Source organism: Aphis gossypii, chromosome 2, assembly GCF_020184175.1.
Source record: "Aphis gossypii isolate Hap1 chromosome 2, ASM2018417v2, whole genome shotgun sequence".
Taxonomy (NCBI): domain Eukaryota; kingdom Metazoa; phylum Arthropoda; class Insecta; order Hemiptera; family Aphididae; genus Aphis; species Aphis gossypii.
Window position 1 is genome coordinate 57,123,624 of NC_065531.1, and position 9,028 is coordinate 57,132,651.

Here is a 9,028-nt window from a genome sequence, read left to right on the forward strand (position 1 = left end):
ATATTGTTCTCCACAATTATTGTCATAATACGGATTTTACTTTAATAGTCTAAAAACACTTACTTATGTCTTTTTACATACAGTTTTTTATGTACAATTTTTTATTATGAGTGGTACCTTTACAACATATAGACAATAAAGAGATAAAAAGTAATAAAAATAAATTACTCTATTTTCTGCAAAACGCTGAAACCTATTACCTCACCTAAATAACTATAATTATACCTATTTGCTATTATTGTAATAGATTTATTTATATTAATAAGAACTTTCTGAATGTTCAATTCAAATCACTACCTGGTTGGCTGGTTATGAAACACACTACCTATATATTTTATATGTTTTTATAGGACAATACGTATTTTATTGAAACAAAATAAAAATAATGGTATTTGTAAACACATAAAATTAATCGTGAAAATAGACTCTGGTTGATAATATGAACATTTAATACAGTTATAGTTTATATCGATACCGTACGGTGCATATAATAAATTAGTATAAAACATAAACGCATTATGTTGTGACAATAATTATTCCGAATAACATCGTGGTATATATTATTATCATTATATATTTTGTGTATATTATAATGCGTGTAATATCCGGCGTCCGGACGGACAACAGATTGTTTGCCGCAACTCGATTACAATACCTAATACATTGATGTGGCAACTGACGATGTTTAATATATTATTTAATATTCACGGTCCGAGTACATTAAAAAGTCTTCATCCGTAGCCGTACATACGATTCATGCGTCAACGATTGAAATAATGAATAATTGAATAAATATACGAATTTAATATACATACCTATACACAAATAAGTATTTTAATGTGTTTTCAGTGTAGGCATAATATGATCCGGGAAGTGGCAGAGGTGCTATTGCTGGTAGTTATATATCATATTATTATGTTTTAGTCCGGTACCTGTCTATATAGGCATTCTACCTAATTATGCTTTTCATTTTAATGATACATCCCCGCCCCACGACAACGTGTTTTATTGTTGTCAAAGCACATTTAAATTATTGTCTATTGTAAAAATTCATTACCTAAGTAATGAAAAATGTTAATTTAGAAAAAAAAAATAATAATAGTTTTAATTATAAATAATTAGGCGAAGCCTATAGATCCGTTGTTCGTTAATGACAACGGTAATATACGTATGCGTAAACATTTTGACATTACTATACTGTCTACTACATACAGTTTATCTATCCAGCTTCCAGCATTACATACTTACATATATCTATATTCTATATACTATAATGTACTGGTGATCACTATAGTTAATTAGTTTAAAAAAAAAAACATCAACAACAAAGGATATTAGTTTAAACATTTTCTATTACTATTCACTATTGAGTATTATTCTACTTTATTGTAAAAATATAATTATATTAATGATATACCAAAATCAAAAGTGACGAATCATTCTAATACGTTATTATTTGCAGATAATGTAAATATATTAAATAAATATAAAATGTATATGACTCAATAGCATTGCAATCTGAATTAAATAATATTTATTATTGGTGTAAAATAAATAATTTATACTCAAATATAGACAAATGTAATACTATTTTTTTAACACAACCTATTCATGAACCTATTGTGGTGCAGTATTCCTTAAATAATTTAACTACATCAAAAGAGGAGGTTAAAAATGACCTTGAGATAAAATGTGGCTCAAATTTATCATTAAATATTAAAACTAGGTTTAATAAAGCGTTCATGTAGAGACTTTCTTTAAAAATATTATATCTTCAACAAAAAAAAATATAATAATAATAATTAGATCCCAAATGGAATATGCATCTCTTATCTGATATTCAAATTTAACACCTAATTATTCAATAACATAACTTAAACAATAGGTATAGTTCAAAATAATTGTCTACGTTTTATATCTTATATTAATGCGGCAATACTACATTCAGAGAATTCTCATTCAGGTTATACGAGGGTTTATAGATTTTTCAATATTCCCACATTATGAAAAATATTCACCAATAATAAATTACTAAATAACTCTAGCTCAGTCGATTTCTCGGAATTATTACATCGAATCGACTTTAAATTTAAACCCATAAACTCAAGAACAAAAAATGAACATTCTATTAAAAAATATACGAACTTGTTATAGATTAAACTCTCTATGCAATTTTTTAATGATACTAAAAAAACAGATTTAACATGCATCTTTTATAACTCGTACGAATTTTCAAAAATTTAAAATAAAAAAATTAACATTTACACAACAAATTAATCTTCACCTAAATATTATATTTATATTGTATATTTATCTTATTGCAGTAAATTATACAGTCTTGGTACACTCATATATTATATAATAAATTGTATATTTATTGTTATATATTATTAAATATTATAATTTAATCAAGACATAATTATACTTATTGACACCATAAAAATGAAAATTGGAATTTATTTATTTTTGCTCGTTAATAAAGTCATTATTATTATTATTATTATTATTATCATAAAATACAGTCATTTCGTGTTTATAATCTATAATCTGAATAAATTTATCCGTACATCTACTACCATTGAGCGTTTGGGAATGTCGGGATACTCGTCAATCGTTATTATACATTATTCAGACTGTGGTAATTTAAATAATTTTTTTTAATTAAAGAGGACGCTGATGTTATGTAAAACTATATTGATATAACATTGTCAATTTATTGAACCTAAAGAGCGGTCGTATGTAGAAGCGACATTGCAACCTGGAGTACCAATATAACTATACAGCTACAACATAATAAAATAGATAAGTATTATAATTTATAATGTTATTCTTTTATTTTTAGTCGTATTTGTTAATCGTTTATTTATTTTAGTGTAATTCTTATTTATTCAATAAAATAAATGATATGCAAATCTATCCAAATGGTTAACATTACCGACAGTTATTTAAAAAACATAATATTATATAATATACATTTATATATTTATTATATTAATATAATATAGTCGCACAAACCGTTCTGGTCTTAAATTTGTACTAGCTAGATGTACTTATCAGTTATCACTTTTTGATCAATAGTGATGTATTAGATATTCAAACAACATAGTGATGTATAACGTTAATGGTGTACAACACTACAACGTTAATAGTTGTTTGATGAATATATAATGACATTTTCCATCTGTTTAATTAATTTTCACTATATATACTCGGACAGTGTAACCTAACTACCACACAGCGTGTATCTGACAACAGCTCCGCACTTGTGTATTATAATGGGAAATGGAACATGTTCAATTATCGTACTTTGATTGTATAATGGCAGTGATAGAGTTTAAAACAGTTGGAACATCATCTTTCATTAGGTACTTTTGAAATCTCATCATATATATAATATAATAGAATAGTACATCTAATGCAATTTTCCAGCAAATATTCATAGTTAAAAAGTACTTAAAAGAAGAAATGAAAAAAATAACAAAAATACATTTTTATTTAGGTAATATAATATATTATAAATATATTTCATGAATTAATAGTACATTGGTCATTCGCAAGAATAATTTTTATAAATTAGAAATTAAAAAAATAATTTGCAATTTTTTGCGATTTTGACAAATATCGTTAAAATTCTAAATTCATCTCAAAATATCTACTGTTATTTTTACTACATATTTATTACAACAAAATATCAAATATTTTTTTAAGGGAAATAATTGGTTCACGGGAGAATATCCAATATCGTATAATGGTTAGATGTATTTTCATTATAATTATTTTTAACTATTTATAATTAATGATATTTATTTCACCATATTAATTATTAATGCACTTTAATAAAAAAAATATTAGGTATTGAGGTGTAGTAAGTCCTAGAATTAAAATTACACATTGTAAACATTTTTATGATCAGTAGCATGCTTAGCGGGAGGAAGGTTAGGTGTTATAACCCCCCCCCCCAACTATAATTTTTTTTTTACGTGACCCTTATATTATTAGAGTTGTTTTTACCTTTTTTTACGAACATTATCATTATGTATACCATGTACCTTAACATGCAAGTTTAATTTGAAACTCATGCGACAATCCTCCCCCTGTAAAATGATATAGAATGAAAAATACATGAAAACAGACAACAACAGTCTCTCTAGTTACATACAAATTTTAGAAATTAACTTTTTTGACATTTTTTTCTACGAAAATACAGCACGCCATTCCCATAAACATGTCAGTCTAGTTTTGAAATTCACAAAACACTCATTCCACCACTAAATCAAAATTACACGAAGCAACCAGAAACGCCTGTTACCACCGTAACAAAAAAACGCGAGTAAATAACGTCCTATTAAAATAATAATATAATATGTGGCGTATGGATGTACAATATAAATAAAAACGCACATACGAGTCTATACTATACGCTTACTAAAACGTGACTCTATTTTCTGTTTAAATATTGTCAATTTTTTGTTTTTTTTTTTTTAGCTCGATAAACATAATGATATAATAATCATTACGAGAATAAGAAGAAACACTATCTTAATAGTGTACTCGTGACCTGCTTACAGTGAGTGCTGAGCTGCACGTATCTTATGAGTTTCCAAGGCATTGATATTTATTATTATTCTTTTACAGATTTACGCACTCGTATAAAATCTACTGAGGACGTAATAGTTAATAAAAATTAAAAGATACAAAATTAATAGTTACTAAATGATCTGTATGAATGTGGTTAGGTGGTGAATGTCTGTAGTATCAACGAAATGAATAATTTTTATTATTATTTATTTTGTCGTATTTGTGAGAGCGACAGCTACAGCGCTGGTCGCGCGCAGTCAAACGGTCGATGTAACTACTTATCCGGCACGGCACGGCGGCAACCGCGCATGGGACCCTGTTAGTTATCGGTCAATTTCACCGTACACTTCGAGGTGACCGTGTTAATCCGCCTCGGAGTCGACGCCCCATTGGCGGCCTAAGTATGCCGACCCGATTAACCAGCCATGAGGTTTACGCTGTGGGTTAAGTCGACCGGTCGTACACCAGGGACCCATGAAGAGGGCGCTCTCTGCTCTAAGCACCTATACCGTACACCAGCTCGCTCGAAATAATGAAAAAAAAAAAATTATTATTATTATTAATATTATATTGCCAGTCACTCGATAATAGCATTCAACTTGTTCCAATGCTGTATTTATAATACTTTTAGACAGTTGTAGTATTATAGGTTATATTATAGGATTAGTACTTAAACAATTTTGAATGAATCACAGAATGTAGGTTTATAATATAAATAATGCATTAGAAATATGTTGACAAGATAATATACAAATTTTAAAAAAAGTACATTTTATATAACTGAACTCCTCATCTTCTATATCGTAATTTCCCAATGCGTGCACTATTCTACCCATTTTGCACACGTCATTACCCATACCTAGGTAATCTTCTTCTATAAAAATTGTTTTTTTTTCAACTAATTACTGTATTTTTTTGTTTTTTTTTTTTTTGTAATTATTATTATCAACTATAAAAACTAATCGTTTTAAATTATAATGTCAACTCATTTGATGTGTGTCTTTATGATGACAATACTTTTAAATTTAAGTAATTTAAAGCAAACTTAAGCCAAAGTATAAATATTTAAATTATTTTACTATGCTACAGACCAATCAGAATATATTAGGTTGAACATCGAACCATAAAATATAAATTAATAATCAAATTATAAAAAGTCATAAACATGTATTAGCCCATAATATTTTCAAAAAAAGAGTACAATTTCAAGTATTTAACACTATAAGGACATGCATCAAAAAAGAGAACTGTCCTACGAAAAATGTTGCAAAAAATCGAATAAATTTTTCACAATTGTATTGTGGATATACTAAACATGATTTTATACTTAACTTTTTATGAATAAATTATTTTGTTATACTAAATACTTTTTACGAGCGCAAATAAGACGTGATAGGTGAATATTCTATATTTCTATATATACTTAAATAGTTAAATATTAAGTACCTTATATCTACTATGTATAATAATAGATAATTTCTATTTATTATTTTAGTTGGTAAAAAGTGTTGGGTGTTATATTATCTTTATCCGTTATTCAAAGTTTATTTTTTATATATCATTGTCAAACCGACGTACTCGTATTATAAGGGTTCGCAAGCGTAAATACTGTTGGTAACTGGTAAGTCATAAAATACTCTTTGTTTATTGGTCGTCACTCGTCAGATCTCAACTGTAATTTCATTTCGGGTTTCATTCATTCAATTCGACCCTTAAGTGTGCTTGAAATAGTTGAAATCATAAATGCTTAATGTAATGACGTTGACGTATAAGAGCAAAATTGCAATTTATTACGCCCATAGAACTGCAGGGGCATAATATATATTTATGTGAACACTATAACAAACACGCTATGTACACCGAAATTTCATCTTATTTATTATTTGTGCGCGTTTTTATCACACACACATTACTATTGTGAATCAAGAAAGCGGAAACTGTTGTTGGGGGATACAGCGGGCATGTATGCTGCGACCAAGTTTTTCACAATAGTAAAGTATATTCTAGGTATCATTTATGTATTTTGTATTACAAGAGTATACTTACTATATGGCACTATAATATGTTGTAGTATGCAAACTGGATACTGGAAATTAACTATAAAATCTATGTATTATTGTATTTTTGTGTAAGTTATATGATGAAATTAAACTTCAAACGTATAGTCGCAAGAGAGGAAGGGAGCTTATAATATTCAGGTCTCTCGATTCAATGGGCTCGAAGGGCGTCATAGAATATAAAACTGGAAAAGCATTAAAGCCACCGCAACGACACGACGGCTGCAGAACCAATGCGTGTTAAACGCATTATACCATCGCCGCCAAGCGAAACGAATAGGAAATGAAAAACCGTACCTACACACACGATTTTGCAGGCTTAATGGACAGCGTGTGTGTATAATATACATTATTATATTGATAAATAATGACGTCGGATTCTTTATCGAAGGCCTTCTTCTCATTGTCGAAATAGATATACTTAATATGTATATATACATAACATAGTGTGTGTGTGTGTATTTTTTTATTTTTTTCTTTGATTGGAAACCCGTCTAATAAATGGTCACCGAGGATTCGGGCGCCACGGGATTTGGCGCCAGGATGACGCGATGATATTATTCGATAAAAATCTATATAAGTATTAGAATGTTTTTGTGTCCTACCTATATTATAGTTTTTAAATCGTATACAAATATATGATTTATAAAAATATATAACTTTTAAAGATACAATTTTAAGATTATATATTTTTGTATAGGTACATTATTGCAGTTTTTTATTACCTACATTACAAGTCTACTCTTCTTTTCTAAACTCTTTTTTTTTTTTAAAGAATATATAAAAAAAAATCATTATATCGATCTTAAAAGTTTTTTTCATCGTATAATGATACGACACATCAAATTCGTATACATAGTACCTAGTTATAAAATATCTATTTAATTTTTTTAACTTTATAAGTGTACTGAAAACAATAAAATTAAAAAAACACATAGGTATTATATTTTATTGAATTATAAGGGCAAGGGCGATGTAAAAACTAAAAAAGTGCAAAAAACATTAACATTAAAATATATATTATACTTACTTACTACCTATAATTAAAATCTATCCATCTTAAGAAACACTGTATGTTTATTTAACATCATATATAAGTATATCAGCTCTTATTATTATAAAATTACTCTAAGTTAATATGTTAAAATATGCTAAAATAAATAAAAACATGAGCGTACATAATTTTGTACAGCGAGGGCGAGTAAGAGAGATATATTGTATTTTAAAACAATAAAATTAAGAATGTATAATAAATTTACAGTAAAAACAAAGCCTGGCATTTTGGACCATCTAAAATCTCTCCCTAATTTAGATATACACTATTTAAAATATGCATATAGTAACTGATCCCGCATAGCATTGCCCAAGACTAATTAAATGTCCATGGAATTATCCCTTCTTAATTCTTAAGCTCCATTAAATGTAAACTGCGCAAATTTTTAACACGTTTATTTGGGTACCTAGTTTAGATAAAATTTTAATAGAGTTCTACAATTGTATTCAATTGCAATAATTGTTTTATTTTCTGTAACCATTAGCAACTCTATATTAACAAAAAATGTTCAATTTCCGTTTATCAAACAAAATCCCTACGTGAGCCTATCTTTAAAATGAGGATTTTATTACCACGGACTAAGATATATATAATATATATATTATTTCTTAGTCACTTTAGACTTTTACTAAGAAATCCTTTCCCTGTCCCTGGCATCACTTTAAGATCTAAATTATTTAAGTTTGTAGGCATTTATTGTATTATGATAAGCTCATAACTATTTCATAATTGAAAATTATAATATATTATACATATATATATATAATATATATTATAGAATATTATGCTTTTAATAATAATGTTAAAGACAACACTTGCCATTATATATTTTTATTTAGTTACAATTCACATCTACTAGTCAATAACAGTTATACCTACTACTTGTACTAGAGAACCTCAATAGCAACAAAAACAAAGTATTCCAGTTATTTATATATCTAAATAGTAAATATACTTATAATAATACAATAATAATACTATTTATTACATATTTAAATAATTTTATTTCTACAACAATACTCTTTTATTTAAAAAATATAATATATTCCTATACTTATAAGTTATAATAACACTGTGGTAATTTCCACTCCTGATAAACGAGCAAGTGTGTAGGTTTTTGATAACTTTCACTGTTGCTTAACAGTAGTGTACCATCTGGGTTTAAATATACACGATAAAATGTTTGGGGAGCACCCCTATCCTCTTGCAAAATGCGGGTCGTAAACGTCAGCTCGGGGTATTATCCAAAATTGTCGTAAATTAGGGGTGGATCTAAGGGGAAGTACGCAACAAAAAAAGGTCGTAAAAATATACGTTCACTGAGCACACGCAAGGCACT